General features: G+C 42.2%; 1 protein-coding gene across 2 annotated transcripts in view; it reads right to left on the reverse strand.

Annotated features, from left to right (window-relative positions):
• Positions 1–23,255, reverse strand: part of DNAL4 (dynein axonemal light chain 4) — a 47,178-nt gene extending 23,923 nt beyond the window's left edge. The window contains exon 1 of one of the 2 annotated variants that reach the window (XM_077452310.1): positions 23,096–23,255. The gene's annotated coding sequence lies outside the window, so the exon portion shown is untranslated. Of the gene's footprint in view, positions 1–1,149; positions 1,289–23,095 lie in introns of those variants that run through there. The other variant, XM_077452311.1, reaches the window with a different exon arrangement.
• Positions 23,256–23,852: the final 597 nt, after the last annotated feature.

The raw sequence follows: 23,852 nt of genomic DNA on the forward strand, positions 1-23,852 counted from the left end.
GTTTTGTTGCTTGAAATGCCAGTCTGCTTTTATGTCTGCCAGATCTCCCACCTATAGAGTGGTCCCAGGCCTATTCGTTATCTAGGGGACTATAATGCCGTGACCCTACATCTTTTCAATACCAAAATTCTGGAACCCACCTGCTAGAAACAGTAACAGTGGAATCTTCAGGACACACTGGAGGCCTAACACAATGCATTTTTTACCATCAGGGGGTATAATCTTTAAATGTTATCCATAGGGTTTTTTTTTTTTTGTCAGGTTTGATTCAAGCTTCCATCAGCACCAAAGTTAAAGGCACCTAATCCCAATTAAAGTATTTAATAAATGGAAGAACCAAATGCTGGTGGGATTTTTTCGGTGCAAAATTTAACAAGAAAGGACCATATATATAAAACAATTTTTATTTTTCCATAATAAAATTTCACACATTGCACATGTTACAAAAAGTATCCTGATATGCAAGAATTACAAAACAGTAGCTGGTCCATAAATTGGAAATATTTTTGAGGTACTTGGTTATCCCGACATGTTTCGCAATAGCTTCTTCGGGGGATATACAAGCTAATAGTAACAAAAACATATAATTATTTTAAGTCAACGCAACCGTCTTAAAATACATTCAATACACATTTTGTTCATAAAACATTTAGGTATGGATCTCGAAAATCAAAGCCTCAAGGGGGCGCTTACCCTCCCTCCAAATCCACCGTCCTGTGCAAAAACACCAATCTAGATGTAATTAGAGGTGTGCTGGCCCACCCGTTCATCAGCTGACGAAAGGAATGGCTCGGGAGGGCATAGATAGTATCTCTTCTTTACTGTACAGACTGGCTCCTAAGCATATTTCAAATTTAGAGGACTTTCAATTTTTTTATTTTTTTAACAATAAATAAATATATTTTTATTGTTATTTAATATCTTGTTTAATAATAGACAAGGGGGATAAAGAGGGGGAGGGGAGGGAAAAGGGGGGGAAAGAACACTAACAAGCCTCTATATATTAAATATACTTCTCAAAGAATAATAATTAGAATAGGGTATAGTAAATTTATCATAATATGATTCATATAGGCTCATATCACACAAGGAGGAGACCATAAAAATCTCAATAGTTCAAATCAAGAAAATAGTCCAAATAGTACTTACTAATACAAATGATGCTATCAGGATACAAGTAAAATATTAAGCTGGTATGCTAATAGAAATTCAATGCATACAAGTAGCGGTGTACTGTTACTGCAATACAGCTCAACACCCACGAACTGACAACTCCCTCGCTGGGTGCCTACAAATATATAAGATACAATATACATTGGTGTACAGAAAATAGGCAGATTAGGGTATAAGACAATTACAGTTTCTGATTGAACAGAACTTTACATGTAAAGCTGACTCAGCGCTTCCGCCAGTACATCTAGCTAGATAGAGCCAGTCTAAATTCTACCATCCATCGAGCCAGCGTCTGACGTCACCGGCTTGACGCAGACACGTGCGCCGGCACCGCGCATGTCCAAGGGGGGAAGGCATAGGGAAGAGGACTACGATACCCATAAGGCCATTAGAGCGTTAATGAACCTTACGTAGTCAGATGATAAGAATCACTGAGTACCTGGGCAGCGTAAAGCTCAAATGGAAAGAGCGGAGGCCGTGCCTTCCCACACCGCCACCCCATCGAACATACATCTGACGCCGCCATACTAGTGGGCGTTCCGATGGGAATGCTCCCATTCAGAAACGCCCTGGGCGTCCGTATGACATCTGACCCATAAATTATCCTGCAAGACATATAGGAACTGGCAAGCCTTAGCCCTTGTACACATGGTCGGAGAATCCGTCAGAATGTGTCCTATCGGACCGTGTTGTCGGATAATCCGACTGTGTGTGGTATGCATCGGACTGTTTCCGTCTGAATATCCGTCGGACCAAATTTTCCAACTTGCTGGAAATATTTTCCGACAAACTGGTCCGATAGGACATACTCCGATCACGTGTAGAGAATTCCGATCAGACAAAGTGCCACGCATGCTCAGATCAAATTCCTACATCAAAGCTATTGGCTACTAGCCTGAACGTATTCCCATCGTAACAAAATTACGTCATCACGTTCTGAAAGATTGTATTTTTCGACAACTTTGTCCGACCGCGTGTATGCAACAGTTTCAGACAAGATCCGGACAAAATCCGATGGATTTGGTTGTCGGAATCTCCGACCGTGTGTACAAGGGCTTAGATGAATGCACGGTTCCCTCTGCCCAGTCTATGTCTAGATAGTTAAAATCCCCCATTATGATAACACTTCCCATCCTGCTACTAATCCAAATTGTGATAGGAGATCTATCTCCCCTTCCTCCCTCAGGTTAGGGAGCCTATAGCATACTCCCAGTATTATTTTGCCCTTAGCTTTAACCCATAAGGATTCCACCTCCTCCCTAGCTCCTTTAGTGATGTCATCTCTCACATTCACTTGTATATTATTCTTAATATATAGGCTTACCCCACCCCTTTTTTACCCTCTCTATCCTTGCGATAAATGGTATATCCCTTGAATGTTTGCCAGCCAATCATGCGAGCTGTTGAACCAGATCCAAATCCTCCTCGTACAACAGCATCTCTAGTTCACCCATCTTATCCGCCAGGCTCCTGGCTTTGGTAAACATGCCACGTAGTTTAGACCGGTTGCATATTATCCTCTTATTGGGTGTTTGGGGGTTGCAACTAGGACTTGCTACTATACTTACCTTGGGTTTATGTGCTTTGGTCAACCTACCACTAATGCTCCCAATACTATCCTCTGGAATATGTTCCGCGCTCTCTCTACCTCTCGCCCCCCCCCCCCCCCCCAATGGCCTAGTTTAAAAATCCCTCTAACTTTTTGGCCATGTCATTCCCAGCTGATCTGCACCCTCCTCATTTAGGTGCAGTCTGTCCCTTCTATAGTACCAGGTATGGACTGAGAAGTCGGTCCAGTCCTCCAGGAACCCAAACCCCTCCTTACTGCACCAGCTCCTCAACCACTTGTTTACCTCCCCAATCTCCCTCTGCCTTTCTGGTGTGGCTCGATGTACTGGTAGTATTCCTGAGAATACTACCTTGGAGGTCCTTTTCCTCAATTTAGCTTGTCCTTGTCCCAAAAATCTTTATTTAGGACACTTCATCTGCCTCTGACTTTGTCCTAGTAATGGAACACCTAGCAACAGCCCCTAGACAAAATTCTTTTATCACATCCACATGTCTCTATGCCCTCTATTCTATTTGAATTTCAGCACTTTGGAGCCTTGAGTAACTTCAAGGTAAACTTATCAAAATCAGAAATCCTCATTGTGTCACTCTTACCATATCAAGTTCAGGCTCTTATGAATCATTTTCCATTTAAATTCTGCAGCTCTGCACTCAAATAAAGTATTAGAATTCCCCATGACCCAGCTCATTGATATTCGACAAATTATCTTCCTCCTTTGCAATGTACACTACAAGATCTCAAAAAGTATGACCATGTCTTATACTCATGGTTCGGGAAGATTAACATACTGAAAATGGACATAATACAACGTTTCTTGTATATTCTTCAAACTATACCTATTGCTCTTCCCAGATACATTTTCAACACACTACAATCTGCCTTTACAAGGTTTATTTAGGGATGCAGTAGACCTAGATTACATAGAACAATTTTATCCTTCCCTAAAGCTAAGGTAGGTGCACCAGACTTATACTATTATAATATTATTATATATAATATAATATAATAAAATATTATTATTATCATGCTGCTGTGGTTCTAACCAGGTTGATGAACTGTTTCTAGCATTCTCATTCCAAACAATGGGTCTCTATAGACCAGTCAATGAATCCATATGATCCTCAAGCGCTTCCTTGGATAGATCTGCCTCTGTGGTCCTCACAAAAGGTCCCACCCTCCTCTCTACCTTTTCTCACATCTCATTTACTAAGTATTAGGGATAAATTGGTATCTCGACTAGGGCTTTCCTTACAATCAGGACCAATGACTCATTTGGTAATCCGCAATTTCCACCTGTGTTCACCTGGACTCTTTTTTTTTTTTTTTTTACAAAGAAAGTGTTTATTGAGTTGAAAAGAACTACAGGCACAAAGTACAGAATACATACAGTACGTAAATAAAACGGAGTTACATCAAAAAAGAAACCATCATGCTGAATGGGAGCAGCTGGTATCAGGAGCCAAACTAATGGAGAGGGTGCATTTTAATAACATTAAACATGGTCAAGTGGATAGGAGGTAAAGCACAGCACTGAAAAAGAACAGTGCAGGAGTTACAAAACAACATTACGGACAGTCTTGGGGGAGACAGGGGAAGGGGGGAAATCAAGGTGGCCGGACCCTCCAGAGGACAAATATATTTGGGATCAGGGATCGACTTCTATGTCATTACAAGTGGCTGCGTTATTTAACCATATATCCCAAATCTTCCCATACTTAGCAGGGCAGCCCCAATGTGCATATATTTCCTTCTTATAAGGAAGGACACCATTGACGGTAGCTCTCCATTCCTGCACACTCGGGGGTGTTCCTCTCATCCATTTCCTTGCCACCAACAACCTGGCAAGAAATAACACCTCCTGTAGAAAAGTGATATGGGGCTTATCAAAATCTGGATCTGGGAATATCCCCAGTAAGCACTGTTTGGGGCACATGGTCAAGGGAGATCCCATCTCATCATGTATAAATTTAACAATGGGACCAGTAATCATGTCTTGTACCGGATTAAACCGAGCAAGGCGGGATGGGGTAATGTAGGCCCTATGAACAATGTACATTTGGGTCAGGCGGTCAGAGAGTTTGGTGGACACCTTTTTACATGTAGTCAAAGCATCTTCCCACTCCTCATCCTCCAATTGTCCCACGTCCCCGACCCATCTATCCCTCAGTTTGTATGCAGAGGCAGTCGCTACAGGGCGGAGAAGATCATTATAAAAGAGGGAGATTAGTTTGGAGGGGTCCTGCCCCAGCAGGGTAGCTAAAATGCCCGTGCGGTCCAGACTCGGGGGACGATCACGAAACTGGGTCTGAAGGGCATGCCGGAGCTGGAGAAATCTGAAGAACATGTGGTTGGGGATATGGAATTCATCTTTAAGCTGTTGGAAAGATTTAAGAACCTGATTACTGTAAACATCCGAGAGGTATGCCACGCCCTTAGATAACCACAGGCCACAGTCTGGTATCGACAATTCTGGTAATCCCGGATTGTGCCAAAGGGGGGTGTGCGAGTGCATAGCGGGTCGTCCCAGCCTGCGTCCCACCAATTCCCATATCCTGCAGTGAGCATATAGCAGACCTCGGCGATTACGCAGCGCCTCGGGGTCTATAGGAGTCTTAAATAGCACTTGGTAGGGGTGAGTGTACCCAGCAGACAGGGGTGAGCACACCAGGGTCAGATACCGCTCCCGGTCTTGCTGGACTCGTTTTTTAACGTGGAATAAGGAGTCCCACCAAAGAGTGAGACAAATTCTCTATCAAGGAACACTTCCACTCTTATTGAACTTAACTCTTGCACAACAGCCCCCACTTATGCAATGGAAGGATTATCAGCAACTATCATCCTTTTGGTCTTTTATCTCTCCAAATGAATGTATTAATAGAGATCTGGACTCCTTTAAGTCCCTTTTCCTGCAAGGTGTTAAACCAAACCAAGTTCTTTAAGCAGTATACAAGATTCTTCTTGCAAAATAGCACCCTGATCTTCAGGAATTCACAACCAAATGGGCATATGATCTCAATGTCCAAATTACAGCAGAAGAGCGGGAGAATTCGTTCACTCTTACACATTGTTGGTGTTCAGCGACTAAAGCCCAGGAGATGTACTATAAGCTTCTATCCCGCTGGTATCGGTGCCCAACAATTGCTTCATTGTATATATCCAGATGCATATGTTGGTGTTGCCATTCTGCTAAGGGCCCGCTCTTGCACATTTGCTGTGAATGGCCTCAAATGTATGATTTTTTGGGACCGGATTATGCGTTGTATACTATAGTTATGGGGGGGATTGCCTCCAACACGCCACAAACCACCTTGCTTTCTATTCTACTGGGTTCCTTCAAACCTATCAAAATAGGTCTTCTTAAACACTGGTTGACAGCAGCGAGATTGGTTATACCATGCCACTGGCGGTCGACGCAATCCCCCTCTGTGACTGAGTGGGTCACAGATGTATTATATTGAAAGGATGGAGTTCCTCATGGCGTATGAGCTGGATACAATGCCATCAGATATGGGCCCCCTGGAGGAAATTCAGGGAGTCAACAGAAATTTGGAATCTTTCTATGAAATTATAGTAGGTTCCAAATATGACTACTTCATGCATGCCACTTTTGGGAGTCCTCTTTGTGGTTGCCTTTTGGTAAACTCTGCCAAACATCTGAAACACAGTACTATTGTGTTACTGCTGCTTGCTGTATCTGTTTGTATGTTTATATATTTTTCTCTCTTGTAGAACAATTAATAAGCTCCCGAAGAAGCATTCAATTGCAAAACATGTAGAGTGCTTTTTTCTTGCATACTACATCATGTTTGCAGGATTACAATGATGTATAATGTCATGCATTTTTTTGTCTTAGAGAGATGTCAGTTTTGCATTTTTTATTGCAAAAAGTTTTTAAATGTGATTGTACCATTATGTGTTTAACTATTATGTCATTTTTTTTTTTTATAATTGGTGTCCATTTTTTCTGCACTTAATCTTGATTTAAAATTGACTTATAGGAAGTGGCACTGCTCTATCACTAGGACTCCCACAGTGCCATCCTGTGATGGAGCCTTGGTAAACTTTTTGATACATAGGTTACAAATATGACTAAGTGAAGTTTCTTCATGGATGCCTACTCCTGGCTGCTTTAACTTTGATTAAAAATTGTAATCCCCTTTTTTTATTACCCTCCCCATTCCTTTTTTTTTTTCCCCACCTTTCCCCTTCTCGGAGTTGCTGCGGAATGTTAAGGAACAGAATACTATAGACCATAACTATTAACGGCACTGGGGGGGCGGTGGTCCACTGTGCTCCAGCGCCTAATAATCGGTGCTTAGCACCCTTCTAATACATAAATAAGTAAATTAGTCCATTTATTTAGTAATATAGGTCTATTTAACACATGTTCGGGGTACTCTTGTATAACATACAATGTGTTCCTCTATGCCTAAGTGACTCCTATAAGTAATTGTTGTTTATATAATTTTCTTTATTGTATTTTGATCAGTGGTATGATCGTATCATCTGTGTATGAATAATTATTATATGTAAAAACATTTCTTAATAAATTTAGATTGAAATAAAACACTTCTGCTACACCGAAGGTTCCCAAGAGCACAGTGGCCTCTATAATTCTCAAATTTAATAAGTTTGGCACAACCAGGACTCTTCCAAGATTTGTCACCCTGCCATACTGAGCAATCTGGGGAGAAGGGCATTAGTAAGAGGGGTGACCAAGAACCCGATGGTCACTTTGCCAGAGCTTCAGAGATCCTGCGTGGAGATAAGACAAGGTTCTAGAAAGACAATCACTGCAGCCCTCCACCAATCTGGGCTTTATGGCAGAGTGGCTAGATTGGGTACAAAACACATGAAAGCCCACTTGGAATTTACAAAAAAACACCCAAAAGGACTCTCAGACTGAGGAACAAGATTCTCTTGTCTGATGAAACCAAGATTGAACGGTTTGGCCTCAATTTTAAATATTATGTCTGGAGGAAACCAGGCACCTCCCATTACCTGCTAGCCATGTGCAGAACCAAAAAATTTGTTTCATTTCAATTCGTTATTTAAATACATTTTTTTTAGTTTGTTTTTGGAATTCGTTTCATTTAATCATTTTCAAATTCAGCATTAAAATTTATTCTATTTGAAATTTGAATATTCTATGTTAATCTAGTCTATTGTTTTTCTATTCCGTTCTTTTCTATTCTCTTATTTTCTATTCTAAATTAGAATTCCCAAAGACGGTTATACATTTCTGTTCTATTCGAAATTCGGAGCATGGTTATAGTCTCTTTTTTTATTCTATTTTTTTATTTTATTCTAATCTATTCAATATTTGGAAGACTGTTATAGTCCCTTTTTTTATTCTACTCTATTGTTTTTTTTTCTATTCTTTTATTTTCTACTCTATGCAAAATTCAGAAGACTGTTATATTCTATTTTTCTCTATTCTATTGTTTTTTTTCCTTTTCTATTCTATGTGAAATTCTAATTTATTCTATTCAAAATTCGAATTTCAGAAGACGGTAATATTCTATTTTTGCTCTATTCTATTTTTTGTTCCATTTTATTATGTTCTATTTTATTATTTTTTTCCTATTTTGTTCTATTGTTTACTATTATATTATAAACTATTCTATTCTAATTCAATTCATTCTATTCAAAATTTGAATTTCGGGAGATGGTTATATTCTATTTTGTTGTATTCCATTTTTTTTTCTATTCCCTTATTTTGTATTCTATTTTGATCTTTTTCTTTTCTTTTCAATTCTGCTCTATTAGGTTTTGTTTACTCTATTCTTTTCTATTCTATTTTCTTTTTTTCTCTATTTCTTTCATTTCAATTTTATGCTGTCCTATTCTTTTATTTTCTGTTCCGTTTTACTATATTATTTTATTTTCTATTCTATTATGTTCTATTCCCTTAATTTGTATTCTATTTTAATCTATTATTTTAATTTATAATCAGTTTTACTTTTCTTTTCACTTCTATTTTATTTTCTATTCATTTATTTCTATTATATTTTTTTATTTTCTGGTCTATTCTTTTCTATTTTATTCTATTCTTTTATGTTCTATTTCTTCTGTTTTACTCTCCTTTTATTTTAAAAATTCTGTTCTGTTCTACTACTTTTTTCTATTCTATTTTCTATTCTTTTATTTTCTGTTCTATTATTTTATATTCTATTTTATTTTCTATTCCATTCTTTTTTTCCTGTTTTACTCTATACTTTATTCTTTTATTTCATTTTTTTTTTTACTATTTTTTTTCTCTTTTTTTCTGTTCTATTCTTTAAAATTTTCTATTTTGTCCTGTTTTAATACTCTATTTTATTTTCTAGTCCTTTAATTTCTACTCTTTTATTTCTAATTATTTCTATTTTCTATTCTGTTCCATTCTTTTAATTTTCTATTCTATTATGTTTTACTCTAGTCTTTTATATTCCAATACTTTATTTTCTATTATATTTGATTCTATTCTTTTATTTTTGATTCTGTTTTATTCTATTCTTGTTTTCTAAATCAATTTCAAATTCCAGCCAAATTTTGTTTCGTTGATTTGGATTTGTTTAAATTCATTACCTTTGTAATTGGGATACATCTGAATTTCTGAAAAAAAAAAAAAAAAAAAAAAAAAAAAAAAAACTTTCCAAATTTTGATTTGGAACCAAACATACTGCACAGGTCTATCACCTGCCTGTTATGGCAACATCATGCTGTGGGGGCGGGGGTTCAGCATCAGGGACTGGGAGACTGGTCAGGGATGAGGGAAAGCTGAATGGAGCAAAGAAAAGAGATGGCCTCAATGAACACAGGTTCACCTTCCAACAGGACAACGATTTTAAGCACACAGCCAAGACAACACAAGAATGGCTTAGGGACTGCTCTATGAATGTCCTAAAAGTGGCCCGGCCAGACCCCTACTTGAGCCCCATTGAAGAATTCTGGAAAGACCTGAAAATGGCTGTCCATTGATGGTTACTATCCAACCTGATTGAGCTTGAGAGGATTTACAAAGAATGGCAGAAAATCCCCCAATCCAGGTGTGCAAAACTTGTCGCAAAATACCCAAAAGGATTCGAGGCTGTAATTACTGCCAAAAATGCTTCAACAAAGTACTGCGTAAAAGGTCTGAATATTTAAGTACATGTGATATTTCAGTTTTCTTCTTTTTAATAATTTCACAGACATTTCTAAAATTCAGTTTTCACTTTGTCATTATGGGGTACCTACCGAGTGTTAGATAGTTACATAGGTTGAAAAAAATAAAAAAATAAAATAAAGTCCATCTAGTTCAATCAAAAAAAAAAAAAAGTATAGATTAATGAGAAAACAAACAACTTTAGTATCAGGCTTCAACATAACAAAATTGAAACGAAGTGAAGGAGGTCTGAATAATTTATTAATGCATCATTACATGCTGAGCTTCATATATACACATACATGCTTGTAGGTTATCGGAATGCTGAGATCCAATTGGGATATTGTACTGATAATCGCTATATCAATTTTAACCAGAGCTTTCCTTTAGGGCTCATGCACACAGGACGTTTATACAGCTGCTGTTAAAGGCATTTTTTTTTTTAAAAGCCCCTCCATGTTAGCCTATGTGCCCATGCACAGATAAACTGTCAGAGGCATTTGGGGGCATAAACGTTTTAGGGGCAGTAGGGAAAAAAAAAATAAAAAACACACACACACACACACACACACACACACACACACACACACACACACACCAGCCTGTGCTTCCAGGAGCAGTAAAAATGAGCCGTTAAAAACAAAAAATGCGCCTAAATGCGGCTTAACGCGTCAAGCTGCGCTTTACGTTTTTACACTATAAAGAGTGTTTTTAATGAAAACATTCCCAAAAACGCTAATGCCAAAAAATGCAGGAAAACAATAACGCTAATGTAAAAATACAACTAAAACGCGTTTTTAAAATGTCCTGTGTACACGAGCCCTTAACTGGAACCTGCCACTTAACTCTTAGGCCCTGTACACGCGGTCAGACTTTCTGACGGAAAATGTGCGATCGGATTGTGTTTTTCGAAAATACGATCATGTGTGGGCTCCATCTGACTTTTTCTGTCGGAATTTCTGACACACAAAGTTTGAGAGCTGGATCTAAAATTTTCCCACAACAAAATCCGATTGTTTAAAGTCGTGTGTAGACAATTCCGAAGGACAAAGTGCCACACATGCTCAGAATAAATTACGAGAAAGTTATTGGCTACTGGCCTCTTTATAGTCCTGTTTATAGTCCCATTGTACGTGTTTTTTTTTTTTTTACGCCGGAAAGTCCGACCGTGTGTACAGGGCATTATAAGTACATGTCCTTTTTAAAAAGCATTGATCCCAAGGTGTCTACCATTTTTGTTAGCTTAAAAAGTTGATATAAATTGTTTCTCCCTTTGACTCTAACTACACTTTCCTATTAAGAGTTTAACTTTGCCAACTGTGCACCCAGGGTCTAGTCACCCACTCCACCCATTCTCCAATGCAAGTGCAGATTTACTCAACAGAGGAGTAGATGGGCAGCAGTTCTAGACAGGACTTTTAAGCCCCATACACACTATGAGATTTTCTGCTGATTTTTGTCTTCGGATTTACCAAAACCATGTAGTGCAAGGGCCTGCCTGATTGCATACACATTGAAACTCCTAAGGTTTGACCTCATATTATATGGTTTTGGTAAATCTGAAGACAAAAATCTGCAGAAAATCTGATAGTGTGTATGGGGCTTTAGAGTAGCTAATTAAATTCAATAGGTGACTGCCAAAACAAGTAACATATTAGGAGGAAGATGGAAATTCCAAAAAGTTCTTAACACTGAGATTTTGGTATGTAGACCCATGTGTTGTTAACAGCTTTGGTCACATTAAAGTGGACAGAAGGCAAGCAAGCATTACCATTTAAAGGGATTTTTTAAAGACAGAAGGTTTTTTTTTTGTCTAAATGCATTAATATAAAGATTATCCATCAAGATAAACAAAGCTTGTGTGCAGCAGCCCCCCTCATACTTACCCGAGCCCCATCTTTATCCAGCGATGTTGCAAGAGTCTCAGCTGCCCAGGACTCCCCTTCTTATTGGCTGAGACAGCAGTATGGCGTGATTGGCTCCCACTGCTGTCAAAGTCAGTCAGCCAATCAGGAGAGAGAGGGGGTGGGGCTGGATCACAGCTCAGTGTCTAAATGGACACAGGGAGCTGCTACTCGGCTTGGGTGTCCCTCATAGCAAGCTGCTTGCTGTGGGGGGCACTGAACAGGAGGGAGGGGCCAAGAGCACAGATGAGGGACTCAAAACGAGGAGGATCAAGGTTGCTCTGTGCAAAACCACTTCACAGAGCAGGTAAGTATAACCTGTTGGTTGTTTTTTTTTTTTTTTTTTTAAACAAGAATATATATATATAATCACGTTAATGCTCACTACCATTTGCCAATAATAATGTGCAAAAATCATCATTGCTGACCAAAACAGCTAGTCAATTAAAAATGCTAATTAACTGGCAGTCGTGCTAACCTTCATGTAAACAAGCACTTCTCAATTTTCTGACCCAGAAACATGTTCTAGTTTAGTGGCTCAAAGTATTGAAGGCAGAGGGGTCAGCAAAACATTCAGGAAACTAGCATTTTAATAAAGCACTCATCAATGGCCCCATATTTTTTCCACTACAGGTTTACTTTAGCAATCCTGGAGGCAATATATGAACACATTAATCCAGACAGACAATTGTTCATACTATGAAGACTTGTCAATACTCATTGACTGCTAGGTACTGCTAGCAAAAACCTATGGATAAAAAAGCGTTTCCATACAGAACATAGCTAAAACTGATCCAAACGTCAGCAAGGCAGTTATTCCTTGTATAATCACTTGCTTGCTAAAATAAAAAATATAAAAAGATGTCTATGTGCATTAGACCTAAAGTGGATCTCCAGTTTTAATTAAAATGAATAAAATCAATAGCTAGCCCATGACTTTATAAAATAACATAAAATGCAAAATATGTAATCCAAATACAGCTTGGGCAAAAAAAAAAAAAGATCATTTAATTCCCAAGTATGTTTGGAAAAAAAAAAAAAAAAATCAGCTCTGGCTTCTATACCCAATTTTCAGCATGATCCCCAACACTCACTGATTCAGCAATGCTGTGCCAGTCCATTTCTGGGCATCATTCAACCATCCTGCTGTGAGTCCAGGGTGTCAAGGGTCCATCCACTGCTTTGGAGTCACAGGAGAATGCTGTCTAAAATGACGCAAAAAAAAAAAAAAAAAAAAGATCTAGGCGAATAATATAAAATTATATTACATTGGGGGGGGGGGGGGGGTGTTCTGTATTTTATCCATTGGCTCCTGCTATTGTCAGTCAAAGCCAGTGAGAAGGGAGTGGGGGTCAGGGCCGAGTCCTGCTCCCTGTGTCTACACAAACAGCGAGGCTCAGGAGTGAGCCCGCGTGAATGCCCCCACAGAAAGTCACTTTCTATGGGGGTATGCGCGGAGTTCAGGATCCAGAAGCTCCGGAGAGGGACATGAGAAGGAGGTTTGGGGCCGCTTTTTGCAATGGAATTGCACATAGCACGCGAGTATAAACATGTATGTTCCATATATAAAAAAAAGCATTTACAATCACTTTAACGATTTGATATGTTTTCTATTTTCTATTGTGAATAAAATATGGGCAAATATCAGCCAGACACAGAAACCCTGGCCATTCACACATAAAGACAAATCTACTCATTTGGAACTCAAGATGAAGTTCTGGATCATCCAGCGCACACAAAAAAATAAAAATTCACAATTTGTAAATGTTTAGGCTTTGTGTTGCCCTAGGCACTGGCCATCAAGTACTGCACTGCTATAGTAAATACAGCCCTGACTGTATAGGATACAAAAACAGCACAGGATTTCTTTGTACATGGGCAGTTTATCCAGTTTTACTATACTAGCATTTGATGCCCTTGAAGTGCAAACATTTACTTCTAACAGCTATTGTTATTAAAATGTGACTCTTGTTTGTTTCTGAACATGGCAATGTTGTCTAAACAACTAACTAGGATACAAAACCACTCCCTCCTAAGCCCCTGTATACATGGTTGGAGATTTCCACAACCAAATCCGTCGGATTTTGTCCGTCAGATTTAGTCTGACGGATTGTGTCCGAAACTGTTGCATACACACGGTCGGACTAAGTTGTCGAAAAATATGATCTTTCAGAACGTGATGACGTAATTTCGTTACAATGGGACTAGATTCAGGCTAGTAGCCAATAGCTTTGATGTAGGAATTTGATCTGAGCATGCGTGGCACTTGGTCCGATCAAAATGCTCTACACATGATCGGATTACGTCTGACCGGTCCAGTTGGTCGGGAAATATTTCCAACATGTTGGAAAATTGGGTCCGACGGAGATTCGGACGGAATCAGTCCGATGCATACCACACACAGTCGGATTATCTGACGACACGGTCCGATAAGACGCATTCCGATGGGTTCTCCGACCGTGTGTACGCGGCATAAGACAAACGTAAACCCTTGTTTTGTACAAGGGCCCCATCACACTGGTCAGTTTTTGTTCCGTCTTTGACCCCTTTCACACTGGGCCCGAGGCAGCGCTAAAGCGTCACTAGCGACCGAGGAAAGGGATTAAAAGCACCCGTGCTTTAAAAGTGCTGGCCATTCATTTCAATGGAAAGGGCGTTTTGAGAGCGCCTTATACAGCGCTCCCAAACTTCCCCATAGATGCTGCTTGCAGGACTTTTCCCAACGTTACGCAAGCGCACCGCCCCAGTGTGAAATGTCACACTGAAATGAATGGGAGGCGGTTTTCAGACGCGTTACAGGCTATATTTCTAGCACTAAAATGCACGAAAACCGCCTCAGTGTGAAAAGGGGCTTTTGCATTAAAAACACATCAGTAAGTTGTGGGCCAGTTTTTAAAAGTCCTGTATCCTGCATAAAAAAAAAGGCACCAAACATGCACCTCCCCATTAAAATGAATGGCAAACACATCAGTGCGTTTGAGTCACATGCCCTTTTTTTACAGCTGCAAAACGCATCAGAAATGAGGGAAAAATGCATATGCGTTTATAACGTGTTTTTGCAACAGAACTGTGTGAAAGAGCCCTTAGGTCAGCTAGTAAACATATTGTCCCTGAAGTTAATGTGTTACAAGCAGAAAAAATAGGCACCACAGTTTGTTGCCCATGCTCACTCTTGTCCACGACCAAAAGTGTCTACAATGGGCACCTGAGCAACAGAACTGGACTACAGAGCAATGGAAGAAGGTGGCCTGGTCTGATGAATCACGTTTTCTTTTACATCATGTGGATGACCAGGTGAGTATGCTTACCTGGGAAAGAGATGGCACCAGAATGCAGTATAGGAAGAAGACAAGCCAGTGGAGGCAGGGTGAAGCTTTGGGCAACGTTCTGCTGGGAAACCTTGGGTATTGCCATTTAAGCAGATGCATGGAACTCCCTTCCCCAGTATATCCGATCAGCCCCTCACCTGTCCACCTTTAGGAGATCCTGGGTAGCCTATCCCACACCCACCTAACAACTGTCCCTGTGTTACCCCCATCAAATCATCCCCTGCATCTATTACCTTTTGTACCACCACCCCCTCCCTGTAGAATGTAAGGTCTACGAGCAGGGCCTTCCTGTATTGAACTGTACTGTAATTTTGCTGTCCCCCCCCCCCCCTCTACATTGTAAAGCACTGCGTAGACTGTCGGCACTATATAAATCGTGAATAATAATAATGTTGCTTTGACACGTACCACCAACCTAAACATTGTTACTGACCAAGTACACCCATTCATAAAAACCATATTCCCTGATGGCAATGGCCTCTTTCAGCAAGATAATGTGCCCTGCCATACTGTAAAAATTGTTCAATAATGGCTTGAGGACCAGAATAACAAGTTTGAGGTGTTGACTTGGACTCTAAATTCTCCAGATCTCAATCCATCGAGCATCTGTGGCATGTGCTGGAAAAACAAGTCTGATCCATGGAGGCCCCAGCTAGCAACTTACAGGACAAAAAGGATTTCTACAGATGGCTTGGTGGCAGAAACTGCAGTATACCGTCAGAGGTCTAGTGGAGTGCAAGCTTTAATGGGTCAGGGCTGTTTTGGTGCCAAAAGGAAGAGCTACTCAAAATGAGGTGGGTGGTCATAAAGTCATGCCTGATCAGTGTATATATGCACATAAAATATACTACACCTGCCCAATTTACATGGGCGTGCCCCTATACAGACACCTGTACTAAGTGTCGACTATGCCCGCACATGATGCACAGGTGTTGCGTGCATTCTTGTGCATGCAGTCCCATTCATGTCTTGCAGGATGCAGCAGCTGCATGGACACAGCCACTGGTTCCAATTTGACAGCCATGTTGGTGCGTGTTCCCAAATGCAGACAGTGTGTGCCCTGGGCCAAGCACCTGCACCTTCCCAAAAGAGCTGAAGCTATTATAGCTGTGAATGGAGGGCAAACTCAATATTGAACCCTATGGACTGAGACTGGCATGTCATTAAAGTTTATGTGCGTATAAAGGCAGGCGAATACTTTTGGCAATATAGTGTATGCCCATATACAATGCATTTTGTAATTCATTCCTATGGGCGGAATTACACAGGATTCCCAGGCTATACCCCGATACATCTGTAAATATGTGCATGAGCCCTTACCTACAGGTAAGCCTATATTAAGGCTTACCTGTAGGTGCTTGAAATATCTCCTAAACCGTGGTTACTTACGAGGACTACGGCGCATGCACACTTTAGAAAGGGCGGATCATGCCATTTCAAATAGGGGTCATGCCGTGACTGGTGGCGGATGCATAGTTGCCCATTATGCTTTACCTTTCCAGGGAAATAAAGAGGAAGTAAAACTCACCAGGGTTTACTTCCTCTTTAAATCGGAACTAAACTCATAAATTTATTGGTTTCCAAAAACAGTTACATTCGAAGCATGCCATGAATAATAACTGTCACAGCTGCTTGTGCCTAAAAAAAAAAAAAAGTCAAGGCCTTAAATGACTGGTGTCATAACTGAACACATATGCAGCACCATGGTAAGTGCAGATCATACAGAGGCCAAGATGGCAACTTCCTTAGCTGTCAAGGATAGGAGGGTTTAGTTCCACCTTATTAATGTTTAGTATTAAAATGGTTGTAAACCCTTACAGACCACTTTTACCTACAGGTAAACCTAGATTAAGGCTTACCTGTAGGTGCAAGAAATATCTCCTAAACAACCTACACAGTTTTGGAGATATTTACAAAAGACAGGCACCGATGTCTACGGTGCATGCGCCGTAAAAATGGAGTGACTCCGGCTAGTCACAGCGATGGAGCCGTGATGCCCGGAAGTCACTCCGGGAGAGATGGCGGTGATGGAGGAGGGGAACGGGGACCGCTTCGGGGGCTTCAATCTCAGGCAAGTATGGTTGAAGAATATTCTTGGACTGAGAATACCAATTCAGGGGTTTCAGATTTACTATTAGCTGAACCTTCCCGGAAGGTTTTTTGATCATAAAAAGATGCAAGTAGAAACAGTTCAATTTTTCTTCCTCTGGATCTGGAGGGATTAACAGCCTCTGGTCTACCATCTCGCCCAGTAATAGGGGGAGGAGTCGTGCCTTCTCGGGATCCCTGGGAAGTTTTGCCAGTAAAAAAATCATTTTGGTGGAAGATTGTTGAACTCCAGGGAGCAATCCCCTTCTGATGAGGCCTAAGATAAATCCATTGGCTGTTATCTTCTGCCACTGGAGGTGGGAAGGTAGCCAGATTTCCCCCTACTGGCATAACGTAGTGACTGTTTTGGGGTTTGGCTAGAAGAGCCAAAGAGGACGTTACTCTTCAGCTTTCCCTTGTGACCCGTCCAGTGCTTCTTGGGGTAATCTCTCTTTTCGCGGATGTTCTCTTCTTCCACAAAAATACTTTTTTGTGGAGATTTACGCTTTTCAGTCAGGAAGGTTTTCTTCCTGTCCGCCATTTCTTTGTAGGGCTTCGCCAAAGCCTGTTATGAATAAAAGATCTCTGGAAAATGGGGAGGGTGCATAGTCTCATTTTGGATGCAGGGTCCCCTGACCAAGTCTTCATCCAAATAGCCCGTCTGGCTGCTGCGGCTAAACCCCCTGATCTTGCTGCCAGTTTGACGGATTCTGCGAATGCATCCGCTATGTAACCGACGGCCTTGAAGATAGCCAGTAGGGTTTTCAGAATTTCTTCCCTAGGTGTACCATTCTTGATATGACTTGAAGTTGGAAGTTTCTTGACACGCAAGTTGTGGTGAGCTCAGGCTTCAGGCTGGCGACACTCGTTTCCCAGGCTTTTCAGGACAATGTCACCTCTGTTGTCCATACAATCCTTCAGATACCCCATGTCTTCAAAGGCCAACGAGGACTTCTAGGAGACATTAAATAATGGAGCATCCAACTTGGGATTCTTATTCCATACCACCTGTGGATCATCATCGAAAGGGAACAGCTTCTTGTGGCTAGCTGCAAAGAAGGGCTTCTTTTCTGGGTTTGCCCATTCATTCCTCACAACGTCCGACATCACCTGGTGGACTGGGAATACCTTGGACTTTTTTCCCTTAGACCCTCGTACATTAAATCATGTTTTAATGGAAGTTATTTTTCTTCCTCTATATCCAATGTTTCATATATAGCCAAGTAAGTCCTCTACATCTTCTAGGGACAATTTGTACTTGGGGCCTATTTTCTTCCTATTTTCTCCCCCATCTTCCTGCTCTGCAGCTGAGCTGATGGTGGCTATATCGCTAACCGCTCTACTACCCACTCGTTCACTCACTGTCTCCTGTGAGCCTGAGGTGACTCATCTTTGTGAGGCTATGGGAGAAGAACTTCCAGAGGGAGCTGTTGGAGGTTTTACCTCTGAAATACATTTTTTGAGATCCTTAAAAACTAGAAGCCATGTCATCCCTCACAGATCCAAAAAAAATTTGTGTAGATTGCATCTGACTGTTTTTTAACCAGATGCACACTTGACACAGCAATTTTGTGTATTACAATTTCATCTTGGTAGCACATTTTGCACACCCCTTCCTGGGAAAACACAAAACACAGGGGCCCATGGCGATGAGAAAGGGTACACTTAACCAGACAATACAGTGTGCACACCCAGTGACACCTGACTACCACCTGTAGTGCCCCAGTCTTCTAGAGACCACCACCATCTAGCCTGCTGTTCCCATATTGGACAACAAAGGTCAACCACTGGTGCCTACCTGTGTCCCGCTGGTGCCTGCATCCCTGGGCAGATGAGAGCTCATCCTCCTCCTGCATCCTCGAAATATCTGCGGCGTCTGTGCTGTCTCCTGCAGCCTCTCCACGTGTATGCACCGGTCGGCCATTACAGCTTCCCGGCATGCACCGATGATGTCACCCCACCCCGAAAATGATACGGCGCATTTTCCGGGTCAAGCGGCCTCCGGCCGTGGGTACATGCCCCCTACCGGAGCCAGCCTAGGGGGACACTGCATCACAGCCTATCTCTTCGCCTGGGCTCAGAAGGAGCAGGAAACCAGGACACCTCCTGCACACTGCTAAGGAGGGTTGCCCGCGGCTGCACAACCGACCTCCTCCACCAAAAGGAAACGTTTCGGTAAGGCCCACTGACCCCCGCTGCTCCGAGGCTCCCATCCCTTCACCTGTTGTTCATATACTGGACACCTGTCCCAGGTCAGCCCTTGGGAGATGGAGCCTCTCCAGTCCTTAGGCAACACGTCTCCTCTGGATGGCAATGTGTTTCCTGTGTAGGAGCAGGAGCTCCATCTCTCAAGGGCTGACCTGGAACAAGACTGGGGAAAAACTTTAACAATGAATATTGGTAAAACAGGACAAATCACTAAGAGCGCATTGAAAGCAAATGTAAAATTTTGAGTTGTCACAAGAACAGGTATCAGAAACAAAATGAAGACAAAAGTTGGGAAAACGCCATCTAAGAGCAGCATTAAAAATAAACTTTAATGTTTAACAGTCAACAAAACCCACAGAAATGTGAAAGGGTGTAAAATTCATCAGTATGACAGTCACCGTATAAAACATCACATACTACAGGAACCGCTTGAACAGAAGATGAAGCTGTCAAATTAAGCATGGAGAGCCGAGGACGCCGGATGGTATCCCAGAACCGCCTACGGTGACTATCATACTAATGAGCTTTACGCCCTTTCACATTAAGTGTGTTTTTATGACCGTTGAATATTAAAGTTTACTTTTAATGCTGCACTTAGATGGCGCTCTCTACCCCCTGGTGCCATTAGTGCTTGCAAACATTGTATGTACGGGTTATAGTTTTACCTTTCATTCTAATTTATAGAGAAACTAAACCCCTCTATCTTTTACAACCAAGGAAGCTGCTGTCTTACCCTCTGTTTGATTTGCAGTTGCCATGGCTCTGAACATGTGATCAGTTATGACACCATCTATTTGATAGCTTGACAGTTCAGTTGAGATCACAAGCAGCAGTTACAATTATCATTCACTGCATGACTTGAATGTTTTGGAAAACAGTTAAATTTACAGGTTTAGTTCTGCTTTAAGTACAAGGCGTATTTAGCACTGTTATTCACGCTTGAGAACTGGGAGTCGGTGTATGTGACAGAGAAAACAGCCGGATACCTCTGACCCTAACATTCTTTTTTATAAGTTTCACAGCCATCTTTACCACAGCATGACAACTCTTTGGCTGCAGTCACACCTGAGCATTTCAAAGTGGTGCGTTTTTACCTCGTTTTTGTTCAGGTCACCAAAGTATAAGGCAGAAAAACGCCTGTAATCTGCCCCAAAGAAGCTCATGTTCTTTTTTGAGCTTAGGGCGTTTTTCAGGCATTTTTTGGGGCGTTTTACGAGCTGAAAACACTCAGGTGCGAATGCAGCCTTATACTAAGCTTCCAGACAGACTAGCCACATGACACTTTCAGACACGACCAATTACTACGCCTCCCGCCCTCACCGTTTCCAATGAAATTATAAAAGTGCGGAAACTTTTTGAAGACCCCTAAGTTTTACTTTTTCTGCCACCCATGCTGCTCCGTTGATGAGTAGGGATAAAAGCCCGAACCAGCTTTACCACCCAGGAAGCTGTTAACCAATCATAGGCAGTTTAGGCATTCCCCATCCCGCAGCTGCACATATGCAAGAGGCAATTATATGTGCTGTTGCAAGGCAGGCCACCACCGCATGATTGGCTGTTGGCTTTCACAAGTCTAGGCAGGATAACTTAGGTGGGTTTGGACCCATGTCTGGACACGCATGAGCTCATCCTTATTGATGAGGAATCAACGATCTCTGGTGCTGCAATCAGAGGTTCTTACCACCGTCCTCTATGTCACGGTTATGTCCTGTAGGAAAACTGAGGTCAGCAAGAAAAAATAGAGATCCACACTCCTGGAATCTTGATTTCTGAGCAGACTTCAGTGGACGATTTATTTGCTTGAGAACCATATTCAGGTGAGCACTTACTATCCTGTTGTCATAATGTACATTTTTTGGGCACTCGATTTTAGCAACACTTTAAACCACATCTCACTACTTCAGCTTCTTAAGGAGAAACTTCACCCACTAATATAAAAATTAAACATCAGAAGCTGAGCTACAAATACGGTAGCTGGTGACTTTTAGGACCTGTTCACACTAAACGATGTCCGCACAGAGATGTGCAGTAAGGGGTGGTGTGATGCGTGTTTTGTCACCTCACACAGTTCCTTTTTTTTTTTTTAAACAAACTATATTAGATGTGTACAAAGTGACACTACAGTCATGTCACTGCAGAGCAGCATGATACACTTGCTAGGCAGCGATATGCTGGACCACCCAGAGCTATGTGAAATTTTGCAAATATTTTACAGAACAGTGGCAGCTGGTGCGCAATATTTCGGGGGAGGGGGGGCAAACCAATGGCACCCCCCGGCAGGAGACGGGGGGGAGGTCATCCCCCCACAGAGACGGACGGGAATGTAGTGATCGACCCCCTGCGGGAGACTGACAGGAAAGCAGCAATCTGGGGCCTCCTTACCTTAGAAGGCAGATGACACTCTGATCTCCCCTCCTCCTATGCTGGGAAAAGCTGGATGTGGTTGGGGGTGAGCCGCCCCTGTAGACCTCTCTCCGGGGCCATTGCCCTTCCTCCTTGCTGCACAAGAAGCGGGTCCTGAGACCCCTGGATAATCGGGTCTCAGGACCTGCTTGCTGATTGTCCGGGAGGAGAATCAGGAAGACAATAGCAAATGTTAATTCGCTATTGTCACACAACAAGGTGGGTTCAGGGCGCACTGCCCTGCTCCCCGAGCCCACCCTTTTTAAAACCAATTAGAGCCTCAGGCTCTAATCATGTGCTTAAAAAAAAAAAAAAAAAAAATCCTCATTGGAATCAATGTGTCCGGTGCCCTGCATGTAGATTAGGGGCTGGACTGCCACTGTTGCAGAAAATTGCGCTGCTCTATAACGCCATGTAACACCGGGTTCTGGGGTGAACCACGACACCTAGAAAACTATTTTGTCTACGGGTGATTGCAGTTACCTGTGTTCCATGAAGAAAATTGCAGGTAACTGCATATAGTGTAGATAGCCTAAGGATGAGCTCAGGTGTGTTCACATGGTCCACGTGCAGAGCCGCCAGGAAGTCGGTGCAGCGCTGCGCTAATCACAGGCAGTGAGACATTGCCCCAATGCGCCGACTTCCTGGCGGGCTCTACACGTGGAGCATGTGAACACGCCTGAGCTCATCCCTAACATAGGCCCTTTACAAACCAGGTACTTACCAGCCCATAGAGTTCAGCGCTGTCTTGTCCAACTGGATCCCAAAAGCACATGCACAAGATGGATTAGGTGGCACAGGGAGACTGGACCTGTAGCCTACCAAGACATGCGTCGCGTCCTAGGAGACAAGGCGACAGCAGTCTCACCTAGACAAGGACTGAGCAGTTGGGAGCGGGGACTGACAGGAGACGGTGCACATTCCCCCCTTCTCCCAAAAATCCTGGAACTCAGTTACAGGCTGGGGGAGGGGAGAATGAGCGGTCCATCACTTTTTGAGCAAAGTTCTTGTTTAAGGACAAAACAAAAGGCACAGGACAGTCCTTGCTGATAAAAATGATGTCTTCATCTTTATGGATGAGTGATCCCCTCGGTGCACCCCACAGGGCGCCCAATCACCCGGCCTCTATCCCCTCAGCACGGCTTCCCTCGTCACCCTCTCACATTCCAGTCAGTCTTCTGTCTCCTGACTTTTTTTTGTTCTCTGTCGGTCTATTCTTTGTCATTGTGTACTTTCTCCCCACATACTACACTTCTCCCACTGCTACAAAGCTTACCCCCGACTCACTTACCGGAGCCCCGTGCACACCGCATCGATCGCTCTCTCCAACGGCGTCTCTCCGCTCTCGTTGCTATGCCGCGGCCCAGGCCTCCCCTGGCAACCGCAAGCAAATCCGGAAGCGGAGCCACCGAGCTGTACGCCACGCCCCTTCGCCTCACACAGGGGCCGATGATAGGTTCAAGGAGAGGGCCTTCCTGGTGACGTTTGAGGGATTCGCACGCTGGTTTCCCTGGCGACGACACTGCGGTAGCTGGCTTTAGCATTGCCTGACTATCTCCATAGTAGCTCATTAAACAAACTTATGACCAGCGTAGCACGCACAGTGCTCTATCACCGGTCTTATGAGAACTTTCTTTACTGTATAAACTCCAGCTATCCAATCATATGCAAAGGAAATTACGATTTTTATGAAATGCCTTTGCACGTATTATTCTCTGAGCTCTGTCTCTCTTTCCCATAGTTTCCAACATTTCCCAAAAAATTTTAAGGACATTTTTTGCAGAAAGGCAGTGTAGGCAGAGAAGTCTGTTCATTAGCATCCAATTTTGTGGGCGTGTGGCAAAAGTGTGCGTGGTTTAATTTACACTAAATATTGAACATGGCTTAAAGGATATATAAAGAGTCGAGTTTTTAAAAAACAAACACGTCATACTTACCTCCTCTGTGCAGTTGATTTTGCGTGGAGGGGCCCCGATCCTCCTCTTCTGGGGTCCCTCAGCAGTGCTCCTGGCTCCTCCTCTTCTCGAGTGTCCTGTTAGAGAGCCGCT

Source organism: Lithobates pipiens, unplaced genomic scaffold, assembly GCF_037356315.1.
Source record: "Lithobates pipiens isolate NorthernLeopardFrog02 unplaced genomic scaffold, aLitPip1_a1.2 Scaffold_23, whole genome shotgun sequence".
NCBI lineage: Eukaryota > Metazoa > Chordata > Amphibia > Anura > Ranidae > Lithobates > Lithobates pipiens.